The sequence below is a fragment of the Entelurus aequoreus genome, linkage group LG10, assembly GCF_033978785.1.
Source record: "Entelurus aequoreus isolate RoL-2023_Sb linkage group LG10, RoL_Eaeq_v1.1, whole genome shotgun sequence".
Taxonomy (NCBI): domain Eukaryota; kingdom Metazoa; phylum Chordata; class Actinopteri; order Syngnathiformes; family Syngnathidae; genus Entelurus; species Entelurus aequoreus.
In genome coordinates, this window is record NC_084740.1 from 57694821 (window position 1) to 57700820 (window position 6000).

Consider the following 6000-nt stretch of genomic DNA (forward strand, 5'->3'; position numbering starts at 1 on the left):
TTCCAACAAGACAATTCAGCGGGTATGTTGTGACACACTGTGGTGGCTTTGCTACTAAATACAACTTTTGTTTCTTCTTATAATGCATTCACACACAAAAAACTTGAATTGTTTAAGAGTAAACGTTGGTGGCAGGCATTATTTTCCCAGAGTAACAAACACACATACAATATGAATATATGATACATAAACACACATACAATATGAATATATGATACATATGAACAAGGTATTCGTCTTTAATTTGATACATTACCACGCATTGTTTCAGTTTTAATTTTTACATATTTTATGATTCCCCCATTAATACTGCATGTTGTGTTTGTATCGCTATCTGAGTTGTAAACCACAGAATCGCACTACTTACAGTCAGGCCTGGCCCTAACCAATCTGGCGCCCTAGGCAAGATTTTAGGTGGCGCGCCCCCCCACATCGGCAGTGAAGTGTATATACTCACAAGAAACCGAATAGCTTTGTCTTTTACCTTTTTTTTTACTTAAAGAAAGCAAATTAACAATCAGAATAGTTAACAAGATTAAAAAAAATATGGATAAATAAATGAATACAAAAAATAAAAAATGAATATATGAAATATAATATTTTTTACATACATAAACACAAAATAAAACGTGTCAACAAGTTGCATAAAATAAATTAAAAATACAATATAAATAAGGCACTGCACAAAACAAGATATCAAACCAGTATGACTTTAACAACTATATTACAAAAAAAGGGGATCCTACAGAGTTCTCTATTTGTGCTTTTTAATATTGCATTAACTAGAATTACTTACAAATGACTGTACACCAGGGAGTACTGTAATTACCTAACGTTACATTATTATTTTCCATAACAATTTAGCCCCCTCCACAATATTAACCCGACGTTAAAACAGAACTAGCTATTTATTGATTAGCAATTGCCGAATCATGTAACATTAGCTTAATGCTAAAAAGCCAGGTTACTATCACATTCTGTAACAGACAAATAATTTCATGTAGGCTAACGTTACCTACCTGCTACCTCTGTCTTTTTCTCGTTTCTCCTCTTCATTTCTCTTTTTTCTTCCCTGGGCACCTGACAGTTTTGGCCGTTTTGACATCTTGTGTTGATTTTTTGATGTGGTGACGTCCAAAAAGAGTCATGATACGGGAAGGGAGGGGGCGCACCGTGCCGGGGGAGGGGGGGCGTAATGTTGTAACAAATAATATTTCTATTAAATAGGCTTTACTTTGCATTTTAATTAACGTGGGATTATTTTATGTGTTTAGAAATAATAGTACCAACTTTTTTTTTTCTTTTTTTCCCCTCCAACATTTGTGGCACTGGCGTGGCGCCCCCTGATGGACGGCGCCCTTAGCATTTGCCTATACGGCCTATGCCACGGGCCGGCCCTGCTTACAGTCGTATTAAACCACAATAAACCGGGCGCGACCTAGATTTGTTTTTTGGGTGAATCTAGGTCAGCTGATTAAACACGCACATATTTTGAATGCATGCATGCACATTTACACATATGTTAACAACCAAAACGGGAAACAGTACTATATAACTATTTGTGAACATTATTAATCCATGCTTATTCACATTAAGAGCCCAGTGTGTGTGTGTGTGTGTGTGTGTGTGTGTGTGTGTGTGTGTGTGTGTGTGTGTGTGTGTGTGTGTGTGTGTGTGTGCGTGTGTGTGTGTGTGTGTGTGTGTGTGTGTGTGTTCTTGTATTTCTACCCTTCTTGAGACATCAACTAGGAAAAGTAGCTTCCATATGAGATATGTGAACAAGTCCGGACCGAAATCATGTTCCAAATACGGAAACCATTGCAATTAATAGAGAGCCAAATAGTAGAGTCTGTGAACATTGCTCCAAAGTCAGGATTTTTTGTTGATTTAATGTGCATACAAATGTTTTTGGAAGAACGGTTGAAAATTCCTATAAGCACACTCCGCAACCTTGTGGACAGCCTTCCCAGAAGAGAGGAAGCTGTACAAGCTGCAAAAGGTGGACCCACATCATATTGAACCCTATGGGTTAGGAATGGGATGGCACTTCAAGTTCATATGTGAGTCAAGGCAGGTGGCCAAATACTTTTGGCGATATAGTGTATATCTAGAAAGGGTGGTCCTAAAGAGGTAAGCATTTTTCGGGGGTCTCAAGAAGGGTAACAAATACAAGAGTGTGTGCGTGTGTGTGTCTGTTCTTGTATTTCTACCCTTCTTGAGACATCAACAAGGAAAAGTACCTTCCATATGAGGACCGGTGAACAAGTCCGGACCGAAATCATGGTCCCAATACGGAAACCATTGCAACTAATAGAGAGCCAAATACTAGGGTCTGTGAACATTGCTCCAAAGTCAGGATTTTTTGTTGATTTAATGTGCATACAAAAGTTTTTGGAAGAACGGTTGAAAATTCCTATAACCACACTCCGCAACCTTGTAGACGGCCTTCCCAGAAGAGATGAAGCTGTACAAGCTGCAAAAGGTGGACCCACATCACATTGAACCCTATGGGTTAGGAATGGGATGGCACTTCAAGTTCATATGTGAGTCAAGGCAGGTGGCCAAATACTTTTGGCAATATAGTGTACATCTAGAAAGGGTGGTCCTAAAGAGGTAAGCATTTTTCGGAGGTCTCAAGAAGGTAACAAATACAAGAGTGTGTGCGTGTGTGTGTCTGTTCTTGTATTTCTACCCTTCTTGAGACATCAACAAGGAAAAGTACCTTCCATATGAGGACCGGTGAACAAGTCCGGACCGAAATCATGGTCCCAATACGGAAAACCATTGCATCTAATAGAGAGCCAAATACTAGAGTCTGTGAACATTGCTCCAAAGTCAGGATTTTTTGTTGATTTAATGTGCATACAAAAGTTTTTGGAAGAACGGTTGAAAATTCCTATAAGCACACTCCGCAACCTTGTGGACGGCCTTCCCAGAAGAGAGGAAGCTGTACAAGCTGCAAAGGGTGGACCCACATCATATTGAACCCTATGGGTTAGGAATGGGATGGCACTTCAAGTTCATATGTGAGTCAAGGCAGGTGGCCAAATACTTTTGGCAATATAGTGTATATCTAGAAAGGGTGGTCCTAAAGAGGTAAGCATTTTTCGGAGGTCTCAAGAAGGTAACAAATACAAGAGTGTGTGCGTGTGTGTGTGTGTGTGTCTGTTCTTGTATTTCTACCCTTCTTGAGACATCAACAAGGAAAAGTACCTTCCAAATGAGGACCGGTGAACAAGTCCGGACCGAAATCATGGTCCCAATACGGAAAACCATTGCATCTAATAGAGAGCCAAATACTAGAGTCTGTGAACATTGCTCCAAAGTCAGGATTTTTTGTTGATTTAATGTGCATACAAAAGTAAACATTGACAGGTGCAAAGGCAGCAATATACGATAAAACAAGACGGCAGCTAAAGATCGACTTGCCTATTCATCCCGAAAAAAACCCGCCAGGTGAACAGCTGATTTTACGACTTCCGGGGCTGACGAAAGACAACCCTCGTCCCACGTCCCATATATGACCATAGGATGAACAAATAGACTACGGTACTAAGACTATAGTGGCCGTTAACAGTTAGCTTCTACAGCTGGGTTTACCAAAGTGCGGCACAGGGGCCATGGGTGGTCCGTGACTCGTTTGTCATCGGCCTTAAGCACGTTCAATCAATCAATCAATCAATGTTTATTTATATAGCCCTAAATCACAAGTGTCTCAAAGGGCTACGTTACAAAAAACAAAAAAATAGAGATCTCATTGGCAACACTAAATGGTCCCTAGTGTGTGAATGTGAGTGTGAATGTTGTCTGTCTATCTGTGTTGGCCCTGCGATGAGGTGGCGACTTGTTATCCGCCCGATTGTAGCTGAGATAGGCTTCAGCACCCCCCGCAACCCCGAAAGGGATAAGCGGTAAAAAATGGATGGATGGATTTGCACCCCTGGTGGTGAAATCTATCAAAATTAGGGTGGTCCCAAAAAGGAGGGATTTTTTCAAATTGACTGTGTGTCGGTTTTAAAAGTGCTCCCCCTCTGGTCAACATATGAAATAACAAGTGTGTGTAAACAATTTGAAGTGCTCCCCCTCAGGCCAACATATGAAGTTAAGTTAAAGTACCAATGATTGTAAAACACACACTAGGTGTGGTGAAATTTGTCCTCTGTAGAGTGGCCGTGCCAGCAACTTGAGGGTTCCAGGTTCGATCTCCGCTGCCGCCATCCTAGTCACTGCCGTTGTGTCCTTGGGCAAGACACTTTACCCACCTGCTCCCAGTGCCACCCACACTGGTTTAAATGTAACTTAGATATTGGGTTTCACTATGTAAAGCGCTTTGAGTCACTAGAGAAAAAGCGCTATATAAATATAATTCACTTCACTTCACTTCACACTCTGCATTCGACCCATCTCCTTGTTCACCCCCTGGGAGGTGAGAGCATTGAGCAGCAGCGGTGGCCGCGCACGGGAATCATTTTTGGTGATTTAACCCCCAACTCCAACCCTTGATGCTGAGTGCAAAGCAGGGAGGTAATGGCTCCCATTTTTATAGTCTTTGGTATGACTCGGCCAGGGTTTGAACTCTTGACCTACCGATCTCAGGGCGGACCCTCTAACCCAGGCCTGGGCAATTATTTTGACACGGGGGCCACATTTAGAGAAAAAATGTGTCTGGGGGCCGGTATATCTATTTTTAGAAACACTAATACAAAACCTCCCAATAATGTCTGATTGAAGGCTAAAAACGTTATGACAGACCGCCTTAAAAAATGTAATGGAATTTTACATTTTTCTATGAACGATAAAACACTGAATATTGACAAAATATTTCGACATATTTTACAATCAAGTGAAACGCAACAAAAATGCAACAAACAGTGAAATATGAACGCGAAGGGTACAGAAAAAACCCACCTACAATCTGATATATCTGATATTTGCTGAATTCCCCTCAGGGATCAATAAAGTACTTTCTATTCTATTCTATTCGATTCTATTCTATATATCACTAAGCTTTAGAACTTTGTTGTGAAAATCTCCTTCCGCGTCTGTGGAAACGCTTCCCGCCCACACTGCTTGGTGCCTCGTCTGAGCTGCTGTGACGTAGATGACCATAGTAACTAATTAGATGACCAACGTAACTAGTATATCATGCATAAGCGCAGATTCCAACCATTGAAATACTTTGTATAGTTGAAGACTTACGGTCATTAGAAAACATCACTGCACATCATAGTGGCAGCTACAGTTTACATCTTAAAAATCTAAAAAAATTATTTGGGAATGTCCGGCGGGCCAGATTGAAAAGCTCAACGGGCCGCATGCGGCCCCCGGGCCTTAATTTGCCCAGGTCTGCTCTAACCACTAGACCACTGAGTAGGTGGAAATAACAAGTGTGTGTAAGAAATTTAAATGCGCCCCCTTTGGCCAAAATTAATAACATAAAAACATTGAAAACATTTATATAGAGACATACTGCAATAACTTGTAGTAAATAATGAAGATTAAAGGCCTACTGAAATTTTTTTTTTTTATTTAAACGGGGATAGCAGATCCATTCTATGTGTCATACTTGATCATTTTGCAATATTGCCATATTTTTGCTGAAAGGATTTAGTAGAGAACAACGTCGATAAAGTTCGCAACTTTTGGTCTCTGATAAAAAAAAACCTTGCTCCTACCGGAAGTAGCGTGACGTTGTCAGTTGTTCACTCCCTCATATTTTCCTATTGTTTTCAACGCAGCTAGAGCTATTCGGACCGTGAAAGTGACGATTACCCCATTAATTTGAGCGAGGATGAAAGATTTGTGGACGAGGAACGTTAGAGTGACGGACTAGAATGCAGTGAAATACATATATTTTTTTCGCTCTGACCGTAACTTAGGTACAAGCTGGCTCATTGGATTCCACACTCTCTCCTTTTTCTATTGTGGATCACGGATTTGTATTTTAAACCACCTCGGATACTATATCCTCTTGAAAATGAGAGTCGAGAACGCGAAATG